The sequence below is a fragment of the Tachypleus tridentatus genome, chromosome 13 (genome assembly GCF_004210375.1).
Source record: "Tachypleus tridentatus isolate NWPU-2018 chromosome 13, ASM421037v1, whole genome shotgun sequence".
Lineage (NCBI taxonomy): Eukaryota > Metazoa > Arthropoda > Merostomata > Xiphosura > Limulidae > Tachypleus > Tachypleus tridentatus.
In genome coordinates, this window is record NC_134837.1 from 75,685,392 (window position 1) to 75,708,377 (window position 22,986).

General features: G+C 35.2%; 1 protein-coding gene across 4 annotated transcripts in view; it reads left to right on the forward strand.

The window, feature by feature from the left end:
* The window catches only part of LOC143237197 (uncharacterized), a 234,949-nt gene that overhangs the window by 115,741 nt on the left and 96,222 nt on the right, over nt 1-22,986 (forward strand). The window contains exon 1 of one of the 4 annotated variants that reach the window (XM_076476183.1): nt 9,928-9,947. The exons of the other annotated variants lie outside the window; for them this stretch is intronic. The gene's annotated coding sequence lies outside the window, so the exon portion shown is untranslated. Of the gene's footprint in view, nt 1-9,927; nt 9,948-22,986 lie in introns of those variants that run through there. 4 annotated transcript variants of the gene reach the window in all.

Here is a 22,986-nt window from a genome sequence, read left to right on the forward strand (position 1 = left end):
ACTGTATACAGTGTAAATATCATTATAGTGACAGTACAGTTCTGTATACAGTGTAAATATCATTATAGTGACAGTACAGTACTGTATACAGTGTAAATATCATTATAGTGACAGTACAGTACTGTATACAGTGTAAATATCATTATAGTGACAGTACAGTACTGTATACAGTGTAAATATCATTATAGTGACAGTACAGTACTGTATACAATGTAAATATCATTATAGTGACAGTACAGTACTATATACAGTGTAAATATCATTATAGTGACAGTACAGTACTGTATACAGTGTAAATATCATTATAGTGACAGTACAGTACTGTATACAGTGTAAATATCATTATAGTGACAGTACAGTACTATATACAGTGTAAATATCATTATAGTGACAGTACAGTACTATATACAGTGTAAATATCATTATAGTGACAGTACAGTACTGTATACAGTGTAAATATCATTATAGTGACAGTACAGTACTGTATACAATGTAAATATCATTATAGTGACAGTACAGTACTGTATACAATGTAAATATCATTATAGTGACAGTACAGTACTGTATACAGTGTAAATATCATTATAGTGACAGTACAGTACTGTATACAGTGTAAATATCATTATAGTGACAGTACAGTACTATATACAGTGTAAATATCATTATAGTGACAGTACAGTACTGTATACAGTGTAAATATCATTATAGTGACAGTACAGTACTGTATACAGTGTAAATATCATTATAGTGACAGTACAGCACTGTATACAGTGTAAATATCATTATAGTGACAGTACAGCACTATATACAGTGTAAATATCATTATAGTGACAGTACAGCACTGTATACAGTGTAAATATCATTATAGTGACAGTACAGCACTGTATACAGTGTAAATATCATTATAGTGACAGTACAGTACTGTATACAGTGTAAATATCATTATAGTGACAGTACAGTACTGTATACAATGTAAATATCATTATAGTGACAGTACAGTACTGTATACAGTGTAAATATCATTATAGTGACAGTACAGTACTGTATACAGTGTAAATATCATTATAGTGACAGTACAGTACTGTATACAGTGTAAATATCATTATAGTGACAGTACAGTACTGTATACAGTGTAAATATCATTATAGTGACAGTACAGTACTGTATACAGTGTAAATATCATTATAGTGACAGTACAGTACTGTATACAGTGTAAATATCATTATAGTGACAGTATAGTACTGTATACAATGTAAATATCATTATAGTGACAGTACAGTACTGTATACAGTGTAAATATCATCATTATAGTGACAGTACAGTACTGTATACAGTGTAAATATCATTATAGTGACAGTACAGTACTGTATACAGTGTAAATATCATTATAGTGACAGTACAGTACATTATAGTGACAGTACAGTATACAGTGTAAATATCATTATAGTGACAGTACAGTACTGTATACAGTGTAAATATCACTACAGTGACATAAACTGGAACATTTTGTTTCTTTAATAAATCATGAAACTGTTCAAAGTTTCGAATGTTAACATCCCACGTTTTCAACTGTCAAAAAATAAGAAAAATTATATTCGTGCTTCACATACCCTGCATTGCTTGCTTATTTCGCGCATAACTTCTCTAGGACTGTTTGCTGTAGCCGCCCCCAATTTGGATGTGATACGCCAGAGGGTAGGCAGTTAATCAACACAACCTACAGCTAACTCTTGGACTACTGTTGTCAGACCAAATATCAGGGTTGGTGGTTTTGACCTTTATAACGAATTTACGACTCCAAAGAGCGGAACGCTTTTTTTTCTTTTGACATTTGGGCATTATAACCATTAAGCCTCGCTTGGCAACTGATAGTAATAATAAATCTACAGCCAAAAATAATTGTCGATAGTAAGAATTAGGATACAAAACTGTAAAGAGTACAGAAAATGACAACAAGAAGAATAGTGGATTGCGTTGGAAAGCTGGTGTAATTAGAAAGAAACGTTTGGGCAAAGGATCTGTGGTAAAATAAAGAAAAAACGATATTTGAAGTAAATACTGACACACGTGAAAGGTACGATAAAACTGGGTTAGAAACACAAAGACTGACAGCGCGTGGGAGAAGTGCTTTTGGAAAATGAAGATGAGGAAGTGTTTGGTAAATAGGTGCTGTTGTAAAGAAACGTGAGCGAGGGGAGTTTGAAAGGAAACCGTTCTACAGGTGATAATGTGCTAATGAAGGAAATATTCTATCATATTAAGCTAATGATCCTAGTTTGATTAAGAATCTTTTGAACATGTAACCCTTCGAAAAGCGTTAGAACAGTATTTCCCTCTATTTTTCTTTTTACCCATACATAAGATATGAGGACTAGTGTGTGAAGTTAGGTTTCTGTAAATGTGGAATTCAAGATAATGAGATTATTTCATGTTTTTTGTTTCATAAACATGTCATTATTTGTTGATGTAGGTTTGTAACTTACTAACGATTAGTAAATATTTACAAAAAGTTAACCTCAAAACTGCTGTGTGTACCTCTTAAAATTACAAACAAAACTGTTTGGAATAAAGTAAAAGACATTTTAAACCACCACACATAACTATTTTGCCGTTAGCAGCTGTTGTTTTCTTGCAAACAAACAATTAATGACATGACGCTAGTTTAGGTTCTCAATAACTTGAAAGCCGTTGGTCAGTTATAATTGGACTTGTCAAAGAGACAGTTAAAGTAAGTAACAAAAATAACTCTAGTTTTTGTTGTGTATTCACCATGAATTATTAGGGTAATAATAATGTTAAATACGCACTAAATATATTATCGAATGAACAATAACTGGACTGTATGGGACTGTTAGTGTAATGTAATACCGTGTGCATTCAAAATGAATGCCGGTCCAAATGCCTAACGTTAAATAAATATGGACACGACCGTGATAAAAAAAAAAGTTATTATAGTGACTTTGGATAAATACAGAATCCCAATTTTTAACATGGCTCTTAACTGTGCTGGATTATAACATCAGTGTCTTAGGGAAGAAGAGGTCTATACAGCACTTGACCCTCCCAGGTTCCGACTAGGAAAATAGTAGTGGTACCGAAGGTTCCAAATTGTTGGAATCTCTGGTGTTTCTCTGTCTATTAGTAAAAGCCACCTTAAGCATTTTCAAAACTGATATATTCCATATGTCTGAAGCTATATTTGTTTTGATTCTATACTTTAGCCAGGAAGTAGATAAGAATACTTTTAAAGATAGACTACAAAAAAAATCTCAAAGATAGGTGTTTTTTTTAATTTGTTTCTTCTTAAATTTTTGAAATTGTTTTACAAGTAATATCATAAGCAATACATATAGATACATTATGGAATACTCATAAGAATTTAACTGTATATAAATCTCTTACGGTTATATACTCTCGTCAACTTATTTGATGTGATCTTAAGAATTATTATACTTTTTGGTTATTACTTTTTTGTATGTGTGGGCCGGAGTTTTTAGTGTAGGTATGCGTGACTTGGCTATAAACTTTACTATGAACAAACAGCACATACACTACATATTTTAACATATTTTAAAACAAGTCAAACGTTTGTTATTCAGTTAATTACCATAATTGTATCCAGAATTTTAAATAATCGTTTCTTTATCGTCAAAATTTGCACAGATTGGTTCAGTTGTTTTAGTACACAATTGGCAAGACAAATTGTTTTTCTTTGATCTGTTATTACAATATAGTTCTTGATAATTTCACTTACGTTACACAGTTGGTTAGCACAGTTGTATCCAATTTTAAATAAGTCTCTTTTCTTCGTCAAAAATCTACAAAATTGTATTGAATTACTTTATAACACTATTGACGCAACGAATTATTTTTCTCTACTCTTTTGTTACAATACAGTCGGTGATAATTTCATTTTCGAAGTTTCTAATATATGCTCTTATAGATAAGCTCACAATTGTACCGTCCAGATCCACCTGTCTGTCTAATTTTGTTTTAATTTCTATGTAACTAACTCGAACTGCATTTTATACGTGTATTTATAGTCTGACCGAGGCCTAGAACTTTCTACACACTACGAGATATTATGATGTAATAATATTCGATCAATCCAACGAGAAGAATTTAGAAAGCTTTTGTAACATGACAACAATACAAGCGCGTAATCGCAACAATGGAACCACATCAGGTATGATTCGTATACAGTTATGTAAACAAATTTGCGATAAACTATTGCTTTTAAACATAACTACATTTAACACTTCCATTAAACTTAAGCAAACAGTCGTGTATATCAAACATCTTTTGCAGTTATACTTGGAAATAACTGAAAGTATGCTACATTTCGTGTTTTTAGATATTGTAAATTAAAAGGTGTTGCTCAGTTCGAACGGTGTATTTCATTGTGTTATAAAACATTTTACACAGATGACGTTTTTATAAAATATGTTTTCAAGTAAAACATCGAAAGTTTAACTATGTAAAATAATCTTATTAGACATGTAAACTTTGATAAAATTTAACATGCTTATAAACATGTGACTTTCACATTAACTTGTGCATTAATTTAATATTTTGTACTTGTGTGGTATGTGTTTCTACGAGCCTGTACCTTAAGCCTAAATCTCACTGCATAAATCTACGATTAAAGGTAACTCATTAGCTCGCAGACATGATTTTCAGTGAGAGTGCAGGAAACAAACTAGTTTTTATCCACCATTCATTTATTATATATTTTTATTAGGATTATTTTGCATTCTAATTTTAGAGTATGGGCTTACGACTTACCTAAATCTTCCTCGACTCGTAATATGAGGGTCGCGGGTTCGAATCTCCGTCACACCACACATGCTCTCCCTTTCAGCCGCGGGGGCGTTATAATGTGGCGGTCAATCCAACTATTCGTTGGTAAAAGAATAGCCCAAGAGTTAGCTGTGGGTGGTGATCACTATCTGCCTTCCTTCTGGTCTTACATTTCTAAATTAGGAACGGCTAGCGCAGATAGCACTCGTGTAGTTTTGCGCGAAATTCAAACCACACCAAACCTATATCTTCCATGAGAGCCAAATCTAATGTGGTATTTTTTTAAAATTTACAGCCGAAACTATCGATAACAACGAATATACTCGTTAATTAATCAGTGCGCTGTACTCATTGTACGTTTGTTGTTTCATGGCGTTACGTACTCCAAGATCGCCGGGATACCAAATTATTATTATTTATTAAACTAATTCTTAGTTTTGATTTATGTAGTAAGTTTCTTTGGTCAGAACTAATTAACAAGCTTTTAAATTACTGTACTTTAAATTATACAGAAGACTTGTGTACACACAGTTTGTCTTTATGGGTTTAGTATATCCAACTATTTCCGACTGCACTCACAACAACTGATTAACAGCTGAAAGTAATGTAGCGAAGTACGGTTAAGATCATGCATTGGAAGATGGAGTGAGCGATGACAAATGTTTGTATATACAAGAGTCTCTCGTGCTTAATACGATTGAGCCACAAGTTAGTAAAACAAGTTAAACAGTCAGTTGTTTCACGTGTCTTTCTCTCATTGTAGACTGATCTAAGTGAATTTCGATGCCTCGTGGTGCAGGTTGTATTTGTTTAATGAAATAGACGAGAAGTTTGCTTCGAAAGCGGATAAGAGTTCCGTTTGACGCCAAAATACTGGAACCTCCCTGATTTTCCTTCTGCCGTATTTCTTCACTTAGCTTCTATGTGTCTGTTTACAATTAGGTGTGTTAGTACTTGTATTTCAACCCCCACGGATTTGCTTCAGGTTGATCAAGACTGTAAAGATATCGGAATGTGATCTTCTCTATAAAGTGCTGACGGTGTTTGTGAAGGCTTCTCCCGGGATAATCTCTTTCTTCCGGCTCGCTGAAGTAACACATCGAAGACAGATAAAATACGTCAGAGCCGATGCAGACTTTAAACGTAATAATGTTCTTCTCCGCACGGTGTCTGACAACTTCTTACACGATTCACAAGTTTCCTCTTCCTTTAGATTCTACATTTATTTTACCATGATGTACCGCCCGTGAATATACACAATAAACAATAACCCTTTGTGGTCTAACATGATTTGAAAAAATCATGATTCACTTCCAAGGCTGAATACGTTGAATGGAAGATTATTGTTACCTTACATTGAAAATACTATATCCGGCTAGCAGCGATTGTTCTCGCTTTTTCTTCTCTTGTTTTTATTTTAACACGTGCTTTAAACAATGTGATCAGCAGATCATTATGTATAATGTGTTTGTATTATTTTTAAAACATTTTTCCCCATCCTGAAACTCGTTCCGTTTCATACCTTTCCCCTCGTTTGTAATTTTACTAATTTATAATAAATGTTAGAGGTGGAAAAGGTTTCGTTTTATCTTTAATCTAAAATGATTTGTCTCTTTCAAGTTAAGAACAAAGCTACTCAAGGGGCTGTCTTTCCTCTGCCTACCGCGGGTATCGAAACCCGGCTCCTAATGTTATAAAAACCCGCAAACATACCGCTTTGCTAGGGGAGACCATGTAAAGTGGTAAAAGCAAATAATAATATATCAATACTTGATGTTTCTAAATAATATATTGATAATCAATATTTCACATACATTTAATGAGGAAGATTGAAACGGTATCTGGTAGAAATAGCACCAGAAATAACGTAAAGCGAATGGAATACTATACCTAAAAAAAAGTGAAGTTTTTTTATACCTTTTGATATTGGGGGGGGGGGTATTTTTTACCGCCTTTTCCCATTTTGCATTATTATTGTTGGTGGTTTCATTTTAATATCTTAAAACCCTCTAATTAAGGCAGTGTGCAGGCTAACTTATGTTCTGGTATTCATGCTAAACGAACTTCAGATGGAAAAAGGACTATTTTATGACGTCAGTTTATCGCTGCACGGCTACATTCTGACAGAAAGTTTGGAAGATTTAGCTTGGAATCAAACTGGATAACTACATAAAACAAATCTTATTATTTTATAAGCAGCTCGATTTATGGTAGCACAAAAAATGGTTGTTGAGTTCAACAGTTCGATTGAACCTTTTCTCACAGATCAAAACTTGTAAACTTATTTAATGACCTTGTGCATGAAAAATGGACCGATTGTTTTCACGATCACGTACCATTAACAATTCTGACTGGTTATATAATTTAGTAGCATCTCAGTTCATCTACTCACATTGGTAATAGACTAAGTGGGAGTAAACTTTAAAAAAAAAAGAATACAGTTCTCAAGTTGTCAAATATGAAATAAGGTTTGGATAGAAAAATGACTTGTTCACATTTTTGTAAACAGTATAAATACAAAAATGTTTTGTTTCTGATACGATGCACTAAATAGACTTTAAAAAACATTCACTCATCGATATTTGTTATGTACATGCATATATACACTACAAATATATCACATTTAGAAAAAAACAACTTAAAAACTAGTATTACAACTTCAGAACAGGTTAAGTGTTGTTTTTTTCATTTATAATAAAGCTCATACCAAGTTTACAGAAAAAATATAAAACATTTATTTTGGTATGTAATTGATTACACAAGCGTGGACGAGATGGGGAATAACCCATTTACCCATATTGTTTTTCTTCCCCATCCTTCTGCCAGTTTGTTTGTAGCATCTGTGAAGAGGCTCAAATGTTCTATCACTCATTGTATTAGTGCTTGTTAAATATGAGCTGACTCCTTGCCTCTCGGAATCAAAACTGTTCAAATAATCGTTTAATAAGCTGTCAGGTTTTGTACAACGTTGTGTTCTCAAAATAGAATTAAAATAGTAACTAGTTTACGTTATGTTTAAGGGCCAAATACTGCTGAAAACTTGAACAGTGAAGAGTTCATTTTATTACACCAGAATAATATTGAGTAATATACAAATATTGAATAATCCTTGAAAGCTGCTTTTGACTGCAATTTCTAGTGAAGCCAGCTCTACGGACATATTAATTTGAACTGGATCAACTAATGTATCTCAGAACGTTGTTCTCTCCTTATCAATAAAAGTGTTAATACCCACACCACCCGTCCTGAGATCCATGTTTATTTCAAGTGGTTTCTCGTCATCAAGAATTGGATCAACTAATATTATACATTCACTCACTGTAGCAACGAATCACCCAGGTTAGTCCATTTACTGGTAGAGGGGAGAATAATCACTTACTTAGTTTGAAAACAACAACATCGTCACCTGTGGCGAATAGTTGAAAGTTCATTGTCAAAACTGAAACGGACAACTTGCTTATGCTCTTGGGAAGGTGAACGACGTTTCGGTTCACTTGTTTACTTGAGCTGTTGTTGCTGAAACGAACATCCTACTTGGTAATTTGGTAGTGACACGACATTTCGAACTATTTTCGTTATCTCTGTTACGTACACAGAAATTGAAACGTCGGCAGATGTTGAGGACCACTTGTCATTGATGATGCGCTCTGTAGTTGTACAGAAAACTAACGTTGCTGGATGTTTGGTAAATCAGAAACGTTGGAACCAGGGGTGCTATAGCACACCACCTATACATAATTAACTTATACAGGAACTGTAAATTATATTACTAAAGTTTTGTGGGGCACTCCCTCAGATGATCCCCCTAGATTGAGCTGCCTATGGCACCATGAGAGCTTCTTTCAGCAGCTTCTCGTACTTTCAAACGTCTAACTTTGCAACTTCATTCTATACCACTCTAAAATATATAATTAAAATAATAAAAAAATTGAGTGTTGTCTCTTATGCTGTTCTCACAAGACTTATAAACGTAGGCTTGCCTAGTTTCTTGATGGTCACAAATTTGACATTAAGTTAAAACTACAGTGGTAAACGAACCACACTACAGATCTGTTGATTTAATGTTCGAGTCTCACACTTTGCGACTGCGAGTGCTTCGTAAGGGTGACTATTAAATCCGGGTAGTCGGTTAAAAAAGAGTAGTCCAAGAGTTGTTGATGGGTGCTATTACTAAGTAGCTAACTGCCTTTCTTCTAATTTTTCAGTTCAAAATTAGGTACGGCAGATAGCTATTGAGTATCCGAGAACGAACGAACAACGTATTTTTCACATGCCAGTAACATTTGTACGGATTGCTTATACTATATTGGCCTTGTCTATGATGTTCCCCCTCCTGGTAGGACAGCAATAAGGATTCGAACTTACAACAATAAGATAGGGGTGCGATTCCCCGGTGCGGGTTTCCTTTAAAGACAAAAACTTGATGACGGAGACGGACTGTATTTTCAAGTGTTTTTTTTCCTTCCTCTTTCACACATAAAGAAAACATAACGGTGTAAAGGTAGATTTTATCAAAAATAAATATAATGGATGGTTTATATTGGATATAATACACCTACGATTCCCTTTAATGCTCAACATAAAGTCCATAGCAGTTCGACCCGTTCAGGACTGTACTGCCGATTTCTAATTGCGTCTTCCTAGGAGGCGGGGCGCTGACCCCAAGCACTACATTCTCAAATCTCTGTGTTCAAAAATCCAGCCACGTTCTATTCCAGTGTACATGCCCATGAGGCACGTTCCTAGGATGTATGGATCAACCAGCTTCGCATAACAGTGACGTCATCTCACATTTTCGGTGTAGGGTGAATCGTGTTGGTGTGAATCATAGTTCTGAAGCATTACTGCTATTTTGAAGTTCAGTCTTCCAAGGTTAGCAAGTGGACGGTGTAGGTTTCAGCTCTGTGGCAACAGGATGGATTTTCTATTCGTTGGTTCGTGTGTGTGAGAAGAACTCTCTGTTTCAGAACTCAAAAGTGATTTCGTTTTTCTATTATTATTATTATTAAAAATGATGTATAAACGAGTCATTGTGTGAGTAGACCGGCACAACACTAGTTTCATGTAAATTCGCTGGGTTGTTTGTTTACGATTTATAGTGACCCCAATCGCATTTTCTGTTCAGCAAGACTAGAGACGTTCAACAGGTCAGTGACCATTTATTATGGAACGGCTTCTACTTAAGACGATTTTCTAACTTATATTATACTTTATTTCAGTATACACTGTTGTGAATGATATATCCAGAAATATCGAGGAATGTTATTCTATGTTATGTTCGGTTGTTTGTTTTTTTTTCATTAATATAGGTCGTATGAGTAGAAACATATAGCAATAGATGGCGCTATTATAAGGATTGGAAAACAAATCTTGCGTGTAATGAAATCAAATACAAAGGTCAAGCTGTAATATAACTGCCAATTTCAGTTAAAAACAATTAGACATAACCTATTGAGATATTTTTATATTGAAATATGATTTTTTTAAGCATATAAAATTCACGTAGAACATTTTCAACAAATTTCCATGCATGGATTTCTAGGTTTGCTATAAAAGATTACACTTAGAATAACTTTCATAACTCGCTCACAACGAGTCGTCCCCTCACCCCGCCAGCACCCAAGCTACAGAAAGAAACAAGTGTATGCCCCAGTACCCTCGCCCCGCCAGCACCCAAGCTACAGAAAGAAACAAGTGTATGCCAGGGTACCCTTGCCCCGCCAGCACGCAAGTACCCTTTTCCCCGTTGTTATCTGAAGTTAAAGAAAAGAACAAGTCTATCCCAAAATACTTCTTTTCTGCTAATACTTAAAGAAACACCAGTCAAAGCGCTTTAGTAAAGGATCTCTTTGAAAGTAAGTATTGTTATATCTTAGCCTAACCGAACAGTGTATCATTTTAAGTTTTATAAGCCCTCCCCCCCACATATAATGAGAAAATTCGTATATAAGGGTTCCTAATACCTAATGTACATTCGCAGTTTTTTATCTAATGTATAGGTTTAAATATTTTAGTGAATTGAATCGTGTGGAACTGAAAGTTTGCCGTAGGTGCTGTCCACTGTCTGCCTCTCCTAGTTAAAAAAAACAAAACAAAGAAAAACATTAGGGGGCCAGGCATGGCCAGGTGGTTAGGGCACTCGACTCGTAATCTGAGGGTCGCGGGTTCGAATCCCCGTCACAACAAATATGCCCACCCTTTGAGCCGTGGAAGCGTTAGAATGTTATGATTAATCCCACTGTTCGTTGGTAAAATAGTATCCCAAAAATTGACGGTGGGTTATGATAATTAGTTGCCTTCTCTCTAGCCTTACACTGCTAAACTTGTGACGGCTAGCGCAGATAGCTCTCGTGTTGCTTTGCATGAAATTTAAAAACAATCAATCAAAATTAGGGACAGCTATGCTCAGATAGTCCTTTCGTAGCTTTGCGCACAAGTTCAGAAATAAACAAGCAAACAAGTGTTTAAAACATCAGTATTCCGTATTGCCCCTAATTAACTCCCCCACCGGTATTTTTATCAAAGTAGATTATGTGTTGGATTACCATTGCTTTCACACAAGGTAATCTAACATATAATTCACTTTTATTATCGTAATGTTTATTTAAAAATCAAAAGAATAAACGCACGTTTATTAGCATTGCAGTCAACCAATCATATGTGAACAATAGAATTCTGAACTGCACAAATACTCTAATTGGTGCTACTTTGCAGTTTACAATGCCTCTGGGGCGTTAATTAGGGGCGATGCGGTATACTTAAATTGAATCTGAACTAATTCTTTTGTTGCAAAATTCGATTTTACTTTCTTTTCGGAACAGTCTTCAGGTCTGAACCTGTAATCCTATGCTCTGTTTGTGTACTTCTAACATATTTTAGTTACAAATCATTTACTCTGTCTCATGAATTTCATGTCATTATACCGTGAGTGAAACATGGAACCTCAGGAATGAACAAGACGTGTTGTAATGATACTTCGTGATTTTATAGAGTTAAGTTCAAGAACTATTTATATGTTACTTGTAATGTTGAGGAATAGAACAAAATTTGAAGCAAGTTCGAAGTTCGTACACACGAGCGTTCACCGGCATCTCGTTTCTAACCTCCAACTATTCGGACCGCAAATCAAGAAGCTAACCATAGGCCACGCGCGACCCATGGTTAGACAGTTTTTAGTTGATTTCACTGAGACAGCATAAAAGAAAACTTCATTTTCAGTGTATTTTTAGTTTTCAAGTATGTTAAACGTTCAGTACTATGTCCATATCTCGACCTTCTGTTAGTAACTATAACATTGAAATAATTACGACTGTTTTAAAGTTTAATGTTTGAAAGTGTTATATATCTAATACGATGTCAATAATAAACAACTGTTACTTGTTCAAAAATCTATACATTGTTTGTTAAAATAACAATCTGGGAATAGAATACTTATACAAACAATATCTTTCTCTAGGTCACGCCCCCAGTTGTATAGCCTGCCGACTTAACACTAGAAACCCATTGTGTAGCCTTATGCTTAATTACAAAGAAACAACATATTTGTCTGAAATATACATACTAAAGGTTCAAAAACAAACAAGTCTTTTGTTGCTATTAGAAACTAAATACTTTTTATTGCTTCCTTCTAGCTTGGTATTAGAGGTTCAATAGCTTAACTACAGATGTATAGAACTTAGAATTATGAGCTGAAATAATAAACAAGATAGCATGCAATTTTTAATATGATTGGTTGTTCGACAATAAAAAAGATTCCTTGCTTACTCACAAAAAAGTACTCAAACCTTTTATTATCAGTAATTAGGACACTTAATCTTTCTTAAACCACAGCATATTAAGTTTAAGACTGTTTTATACCCTAGCATATCGCGCAAGGGATACGAAACTGTACGTCAAAACTGAGTAAACATGGATTGCTTCTCTGTTTCTGTACAGATATTTGGTAGCGAAATTTTTCAGGTTTAAGAAGTAGGGTTTAGGACCTCCACCCATTTTTTACCATCTTCAGTTCATCATCATAATCATCATTATTCTTGTCTAGCGTCTCTTCAGGGCGTGAGTCATGAACACAAACTTGTTGAGAATCAATATATATATATATTTTTTTTACTCTACGCTGACAAGACAGTTTCTTAGGGGCCGCTCTCACCAGTTCTGATTACATTTCAACAACACAATCCCCAGGGATTAACACTGCAGACAACCAGCAGCAGGATCTTACCATCGTTAGTCTTAAGACCACCACTGCCTTCTTCAAGCTTCTGTCTTGCTATCTAGCATTATATCCAGCTGCTTTAGCTATTATGCCGAATTTTAGTTGCCATAGCAACACAAAGTCGGTATCTTTATCATCTGTGCGTGGGTTGAATGCAAAATCTAACTTTCTACAACAGTATTCTTTAAAAGCTCATAATTTTCAACACAGAAGTTTCATACTTGTTTTCACACACGCAAAAAAAAATTTAAAAAATTGTGGTTTTAAGCAGGTCTCTATTTTTATTCTTGGTGTAATTGTTACTAAAAATGAGGAATTGCTGTGGAAATTTATTTACGAAATTTATTAATTACGAAATTTTAAGAGGACGTTTGTTTGTTGTTTTTTTCACATCAGAAAAAATATGTGAAAGAAACAACGATTTCTTTAAATTACTTCTAAAGCCAGAATTCCTTAAATAACCAAATGTTTTGTTATCGTCTTTTCGATAAAGTATCGGTACAGGGTGTTATTTGAGTTTCGGATTCTGTAAGGCATCAAATGAACTTTACGAGGATTTTTTTTTTTTTGTGGATAAACAAATAACAATAGCTTTCCATAGACAAGTTCAATAACTTGTACAAGCTATTCAACAAGCTGCAACGTTGCAAGAATACTTCAAGTATGCAACCATCAAGATCATAAGCTAAAAATTTGTAGGATTTTTTAAAAATACATATCCATTAACAGAATCCCAAACTTCTCTGTTATAAAAGGTTTATATCATATCTAGGAACTTCCTTCATCATTTCAAGTTAAGCCTAATATGGAACTCTAGCCACAAAATTGCAGTAAAACGGAAACCAAAACTAACTAGAATATAAAAGGGGACTAATGATCGCCGACAAGAGGCTCCAGTTAAAGCACATGGTATTTTCTTCTCCGTTTTCTTCTTACAGGTTTCCCAGCTATTCGGAGATTACAAAACACAATAAAGGTACTTTAGAGAATTTTAGCCCAGAAGGCAGTTTCTAAGCCTAACTTAAGTTCACAGAATTGACAGTACTTAAAGAACGCCAATTAGATAGTAATGTTGTAATTCTTAAAGCAGATAATAGTAATGTTGTTCTAGTTCTTGACAAAGAAAATGAGCACGAAAAAAAATTATACAAATTGTGTCTGACAAATGAGAAGCTTCTCGTGATAACATGATGCACGAGCTTCATCTTGTTGGTTACTAACTCTACTTTAGTAAGAGAAAAGCAGTTAAGTTATAGCCATTTTACAACCTAAAGAATGCAGGTAAAATAAGATATGATAATTGTACAAATTCTTAAGAAGCACAGATGTAGCTGTTATATTAATTTCTCGTAATTTGTAATTAACGGATTATTATCCGTTACTCCCCATTGTATTAACCTGTGATGGTTTAAGACATATTTACAAGTTTTGTTTAGTTTTCACTCCGCACGCTTGTAGCTGTTCGTCGTTTCCGAATAACTCGCTGGAATTTGTTCGATATTGTAAGAATCTGATACCATAATAGATCTAGTTTCTTATGTGATTTCGTTGCTAATGGATATTGAAATATAATGCGTTAGAAGCCTTAAATGTTCACAACATTGCCAGAAATTATCTTCCCTGAAAAGTATGGGATAGTGTTAACCTTTCCGACTAGTTTCAGTATAATTTTCAGTACGGTATGGCCAAGAGGTCAAGTTCCTCATGTACACTGAGGAACGAAGTACACTATCAACTGCTTTGCACATTCCTATATTTTATCTCTGCAACGAATACAACACTTTGGGGGTATTTCTGACCTAATATCGGTTTATTTTAGAAGATGTTGTTGTTGGTTTTTTTCCTTTCAATTTTAAACATTCTGATTTCAGAATTTAAGCATTATTTTCTTGCATTAGAATCCACGAAAATCACAAATATTGGGAATTATCAAGAACTCTATCATGATTTAAGGTATGGGTTTCAATACGGAAGCTTTTCGTGAATCCCAACTGGCTGGGATTACGTCTTTCAATTACGGTCTATTTTGCTTGAACCGGAACCAATTATGTTGTGTTTTTAAATTTCGCACAAAGCTACTCGAGGGCTATCTGCGCTAGCCGTCCCTAATTTAGCAGTGTAAGACAAGAGGGAAGGCAGCTAGCTATCACCACCCACCGCCAACTCTTGGGCTACTCTTTTACCAACGAAGAGTGGGATTGACCGTCACATTATAAAGCCCCCACGGCTGAAAGGGCGAGCATATTTGGTACGACCGGGGTTCGAACCCGCGATCCTCGGATTACGGGTCGAACGCCTTTACGCGCTTGGCCATGCCGGGCCGGAACCAATTAAGTGAGCTACATTCCTTATCTAACTCAAAGAATTAAAGAATAATGCGTCACAAATACTTAGTAAAACCATAAGAACTTGCACAGTTAGCTTCGCTTTTAAAACTTCTCGTTATAACTGGAATCGAATTCGTTCGTATGTAATTCTATGTCCCCGTCATCCAGTAAGAAGGATTATTGATGATGACGAGAAATTAATAAAGAACACAAGAAAACACTTTTGCACATTTTAAACACTTCAAATAAACACAACATAACAAGAGAAAACACCAAAATACTTAAGTAGGGAAACAAATATGAACAAACGCAAAATCAAAGAAGCCTTACTTATACAAGAACTGAAACCAAGATTAAACCACTATAAAGAAACACCGTTGTACCTATGTTAATTAATAACCTAACATCTAACTGTAAAGCCCCTGAAGATAACCTAAGAAGATAGGAATGTAGTTCTGTAGTTTATTTTTAAATAAAGTTTTGATACCCGTACCGGTCATCTTTTAGAATAAAGGATTATGTAGAATTCAGGGAAGTAATCAGATTTCTGTCAGCTTTCATTGAAGTTTAATAAAGAAACCGTGTTTGTCAGAAATATTTTTGAATACGAGCTGGTAAGAAAACAAGTCAATTTTTGTGCATTTTCTATAAAAAAAACACGAAACAAATGCATACATTCTGGTAAATACTTCGCAAACATGTCTGAGCTTCAAGCCATAAACTGTACTCTGGTGTATCGATCGTATCTTGTAACAAAAGTTTGGAAATTTCACAACAAGATTTTATTTGTTTGTTTTTGAATTTCGCGGAAACCTATCTGCGCTAGCCGTCCCTAATTTAGCAGTGTAAGGCAGCTAGTCATCACCTCCCACCGCCAACTCTTGGGCTACTCTTTACCAACGAATAGTCGCATTATAACATCCCCACGGCTGAAAGGGCGAGCATGTTTGGTGCGACGGGGATTCGAACCCACGACCCTCGGATTACGAGTGCCTTAACCACCTGGCCATGCCGGGTCTTTCACAAGTAAGAAAATAAATAAATATATTATATCGAAACACTAAATCAAACTCTGATTTTTTTAAAAAAGAAAACTAGATACTGTTTAATAAGTTTGCCCGAAGGTTCTTAGAATTTAGTTAAGTATCGCCTCTGTGAGAAAGAAGAAAAATATCGATATTTATCAGTTACACCCTTCCAGTTTGGAAAGGATTTTAATAAAAACCTGAGATTCTCTTCTGTAAGGTTTGGGATCTGGATATTCATATTAGCATATGATATCCCAGGATTACAACCAAAGTCCCTCTGTAATAAAGACAATAAATAGTCTATAATTTACAAATGTTATTTGAAAGTTTGCCCTTTGCGAATTATTTCAAATACGTTAAAGGATTTCCAGATTTATATTTTAAAAAACGCAAAAAATTAGTTTAAAAACTTCGTGTTTTTTTTTCTCTACCATTTTTTCAGTTCTTTAGACTACAGTAAAAAAAAAAGCAACTTTGGACCCGACTTATAAAAGAATACAACTTTTGACAGAAACAGAACTTCCTTGTATTCCTTGTTGTAATCACAAAATTACGATGACAAACACCAACAATGTGATTTGTCAGTTTAAATGTACACAAAATAGTTCTGTTTGTACTGGAGAAACAGGAAGAGACTTAACTACCAAGCTTCGGGGACACAGACTCAGTTCATTACATGTTTTTAATGTTCATATAAACGCCACAATTTCACTATTTTGAACACTTTTCTTTGAAAAAACATCAAATAAGTGTTATAGTAAACGCCTCCAATCATCATTATGGGATCGACACCATATTAAAACAAATGGAGCTGGTCTAACACCATGAATTAGTTCGTTGACCCTTGATATTTGAACCATTGATTGGCTCAGCGGTAACTATGAGTGTTTTTAATGTTATGGACAGAGTAAATATAGTCCATTGTATGTATGACTTTGTGCTTAACAACAACAACAACAACAAAAAAACTAGTGATAAAAGTTGTTTCTTTCATTACAATTCTAAATTAATTTAGAATGGTTGGCCACTTCTGATTTTTAAGTCATCATATTGACACTTGTGCTTAATTGTTCCCAGGTAGAACAATGGTAAGTCTACGGACTTGCAATGCTGAAATCCAGGGTTCGGATACCTCCACACAGCAAATAGCTCAGTGTGGCTTTTCTCTAAAATAAACGTGGTAATTTTAAGTATATATTTTTATTGGTAAATCTATCATCTAATACCTAGTATGATGATTTATGTCACTGTTACTTATCTGAGGGTCGCAGGCTCGAATCCCCGTCACACCAAACATGCTCGCCCTTTCACGTGTGGTGGCGTTATAATGTGATGGTCAATCCCATTATTTGTTGGTAAAAGAGTAGCCCAAGAGTTGGCGGTGGGTGGTGATGACTAGCTGCCTTCCATCTTGTCTTACACTGTTAAATTAGGGATGGCTAGCGCTGATAGCCCACAAGTAGCTTTGTGTGAAACTCAAACCAAACTACACAGCTTTCTGGTTTTGTTTCTAATTCTGTGTTCTTTGTAACGAGACTTGTGGCTCTGATTCCATTTAAGTATTGTTGTTTCTTTCACGAATTGCTATTTTACGAGTTTTCAAAGTGTTTGTTATTTCGCATGATTGGAACATAATGTTATTTCGGGATTTTTTCCCCCCTCGACTTCGCTGAGTTAATGCAGCGAAACGTAGCAGTTAATTGACCTTGAATTTTATTCGTTTTCAACTTTCAAAAATTGGACAAAAAAGTTTGTTACACTTCTCTCCATTGACTTGAAACTTCTGTCAAGGAATTCTCTTTTTTCTATGTACTTCAGTAAAATACTACCTGAATACTGATTCTAATACCGACTCTTGTGACTGACCTTACAACATCATCCATTCTGATGGAACTTGATGATGTAAGTGTGTTTTATAGCATACTTACAGTTGACTGTCTACTTGCTCCACCGCTGAGAAGCGAACACCCAATTTTAGTGTTGTAAGCCCATAAACCTACCGCTGTCTCAACGTGGAGGAACAAATTTAAGCGTGTGTAAATGTGTTAATTAGTCGTGTGTTAACGTATATTCAGTACACTATCGCCAACTACAAACACGTCTTTTTAAAGCTATGTTTATGGTTTTCTGAGATGTACCGGTATAATACTAGACAAATTAGTTTTTTGTTCTTGTGTTTTAAGCCTACGCATGGTAATCAGTTCGGGCTTACAGGCTGCAAAAGTGAAAAAACAAACAAATACGTTTGTAGCTGTGGCGTGATATGGCAATATACGTCTGTCATCTCCTGGTGTTTTTTTTTTCTTTTTTTTGGAGTTTACCACTCGTGTTGTACTGCAGTAACAGTAACATCACGGCATGTAGCGACGTGGTACATCTCACGGTCAAATGATATCTTATTACTTGCCTAACGTGATGTTCATATAAGAACTAAAAAAATATATATATTTACGTACTTATAATAGTCTTGAAAGAGATGGCTGTTGTATTTTCACAAGTTGTTTTTATGTCATGTTTAACATGTTGGTACTAATATTTCCTGTAATCTATGTAATTTTAGGGCGATGTACTGAGGAAAAAAAGATATCCCAAGGGTCTATAGTATTCAGATAAAATAGCTAAAACAGATACAAGTTAAAAGGTTTGAACAGAAGTTCGACGTTTGTTGTATATTGTTTGTACCGTTTATAGCGCAATCTGATTTTGTTCTCTGTAAGTATTTTCGACTTTTCGAAAATATTAACATTTCTGTCATCAGACACGACGTCTGCTGGACGTCATTCACTTACGTTTGTTTTTCATTTTATCCTTTTTTTAGTTATTCCACATGGACTTTCTGATGATAAATATGCTATTTATTAGAATTTGTTTCTAAACTTAAGAAACTTCTGTAGTTGAAGACGCCATGTTATGTACGTAAATAAGTATAGCTTTAATCTGCATAGACCTGTTGAATCGCTTCTTAGAACATTTCATAAGTTTCATCCAAATTACACGTTTTTAGTTTTTGGTAAATATTAGGGGTTGCCATTTCCTTGAACTACGTTTTGTATTATACATCAACGACTACGCTATCGTCTCGCGTTTTTTGATCGTCGGTGGTCATTTCCAATTCTATGTTCCGTTCCACTTCATTGTTGGTCCGCTTACTATATAAGTTGCAACGAAGACTTTCCGAATACAGAATGACTCTTGGTGCATGTGGTATGCGACTCAGTATATTGGTATGTGCATTTTCAGCTCCCATTGAACAACTATTGATTGACATAAGCATATGGAAACCATATGTGTAGAGAGTCAGTCCTGTTTGCTAACGAACGATTTTCTTCTTTCGTCTGACTGTTTCCGCGCAGTTCCTTTACGTCGTTGTACTCGTAGACCTGTCTTTACTTTACTGACTCGAAACATCAGGGTGACGTTTATTGATTTCTTGAACGAGTTGTCACTGCTCCACTGTTTTCTCAAAAGCAAGAAACCAAGAAGTTACATATTTGTATATATTATTTGTATGTGGATATGTATTCAACATAAATAAGTACACGATGCGTTCTTAAATCGTTTCGACTTCCATTTTCGTGATGACAGGAAACCCACTTGAAGTAAAAACGTATTCTCAAGTTAACCTGTAGATGACCTAAGAGGGCCCGGTATGGTTATGTGGTTAAGGCACTTGACTCGTAATCTGAGGATCGTGGGTTCGAATCCCTGTCACACCAAACATGCTCTCCAAACAAAAGTTACGATGGGAGGCAGATGTTTAAGAAACTAAACGAAAGAAATTTGTAAAACAAAATCTTGCTACGATGCACAGTTATATCAAACTATTCTGTTTTGAGGACTCAATTAAGGCAACTTGTGCAATCAATTTTAAAGTAATTTCATCTCAACGTAAAACTGTCGAAGTTTTTACCTTTGACCTTTAGCCAACTAAAATTTTATTGTGTATATTTAAATAGTTATTTTTAAAACTGTGTTTTTGATTTTCGTTTAATCAAAATTACAAAGTCACTGACAAGTGTCAGCGCCCCCCTCCTTCCAGTGGCTCAGCGGCATGTCTGCGGACTTGCAACGCTAAAAACCGGGTTTCGATACACGTGGTTGGCAGAGCGCAGATAGCCCATGATTAACTGGCAACATCACGTGCTCTGTACAGTTTGTTTTTCCGCCTTAAAGACAACACTTCTCAAGGCGCATTCATAACGATCGTATTAAAAATTAAAAGATGGTTATTGACGTGGGAAACGGTTATTACCGGTTCCTCCACTATACGTTGTGGTTTAGTCGCTTAATTTACACTATACATTGTGTTGGATTATTCCAGCTGTTGTCTAAAAATGCGTGTTCTGGTGGTTGTTATAACAATTCGCTCCCTTAGCAACACACAAAATTACAATTGAACCACATGTTCTCTTGATTTAACATATATTTAAAAAAATCAACAAAATACCATAAAACATGCAGTCCGTATATATATATATATATATAATTTTGTTCTTACAATAGTAAATTAGTTTAGTTCCTAGTTAACTTATATCGGGTAGTTTAATGCATTTATTTTGCTGTGCAGCGAATAGAATTTTAACCGGTCTTCATCTTACCGTGTTAATTTACAGGGTGTGTAAGTGTGTAACTTGACGAAACTCGTAACTAGGTTTTACCTCTTAAAACAAATTAAAAGTTGTTGAGCAATAACTGATCTATTGAGTCATACTGCATATTTAAATGAGTTCCCTTGACAACATAGTTACTTCAACCAATGAGCTCTTCGGAAAGTGTGCAGTGGTGACGCCATTACACGTAATCAGCGCCACTGCAGAGAACAGATGAAATTTCTATTCTAACTTCATAACATAATCCCCTAAGTCCACGATTTATGGAATTGGGCTTTACAGTGTTAACGTGTTAACTTTTGTTTGCGATTATAGCCAACATTCTATACTTCATTTATCACAGTCTTAATATCTTGTTTTTATGTGGTGACGAATTTCTCTTACTAAAACTGGCGGAAAGCCTCTGAAATTTTAATTTTAATTTTTAGACTGAGACTACAATGTGTTTGAATTTAAACTCATTAAGAGTGAATAGCTAATCCGTAAACATTTTGTTTGTTATTTATTAATGTTTGTGTCGTAAGGAAGGTGAATTATAATGTTAAAAACTTTAATTTAATTTGTAATCAAGCACAAAGCTGCACACAATGAGCTATCTGTTCCCTGGTCACCACGGGTATTGGAACTCAGTTTCTAGAGCTGGAAACCGCAAACATACCACTGTACCACTGGGGAGCATATACTTGATTGTTGTTATGCGCAAATGGGCTATCTGTGTTTTGCTGATCGCAGATATTAAATCTCGATGTTCAGCGTTATAAGCTCTCAAACTTACTGCTGAGCTATCGGCGGAGGTAAAACTCCACGTTACGTTTATTTATCGCGAAATTGCGAGTATTTTCATTTAACTTTGTCAGGTACTGGTCGAGTCTAAAAATGTTTCTCTCCCGAAGAAGGATTTACGAATAAGCTTGAAAGGTTGCGACAAGCAAATGTCACCATGATATTTGAAAGTTGCCAGGAAGTTTTATTAACTTATTCATAATGTAAATTGACAATAGAAAACTGCTGTAACTGATTGAATTATTTAAAACTATGCTTTGTGAACTTAATAAGAATGCAGACAGTACGTTATTATTAAAACTATTTTAAATTTGAAAACCAGCAAGCCAATCAACAATCACAGACGACATAAAGATCTGTAGAACGGAATATGGGCCTGGCATGGCCAAGCGCGTAAGGCGTGCGACTCGTAATCCGAGGGTCGCGGGTTCGCGCCCGCGTCGCGCTAAACATGCTCGCCCTCCCAGCCGTGGGGGCATATAATGTTACGGTCAATCCCACTATTCGTTGGTAAAAGAGTAGCCCAAGAGTTGGCGGTGGATGGTGATAACTAGCTGCCTTCCCTCTAGTCTTACACTACTAAATTAGGGACGGCTAGCACAGATAGCCCTCAAGTAGCTTTGTGCGAAATTCCAAAACAAACAAACAAACAAACAAACGGAATATGTCAGAACTACATTTTGACTTTGCTATGTAGATAGTGTGATATCACTTTAAATTTTCCGTTTCTGGTTAGAGTACGCTACAGCACTAATCCGACGCAATATATTCATATACTCGGAACAAAAATTGTGTATTTAAATCAAAGAATCATAATTTTCAAAAAGAAAATATCCATTTTGTGTAGTAGTATTGAAAAACGATGAAATACGGTCAGTTTGGGACATCAGAACCGTCCGAAATGGGGCCTCCAACAAGTCGTACACAAGTATCGTAGGTGACAGCACACGACGTAATTCAAAAAAGATCCTTATCCAGCATATCCCTTAATCATAACATACCTCAAGCAGCTGGAGAATGAAATAGGTATTAATTATATTCCAATAAATACATACCGATCAAATTGCTTGTGAATGTCTGTACGATCAGACTATTAAATCAAGCGCTGGGTAGCTGTAAGCGTATACTAGATGGATTGTGGAAAGATAACATGGTGGAGTGGGGTATTTTAGACATGACAGACTTGCAGTCGAAACTTTTGCAGTGAACACTATTATACAGGA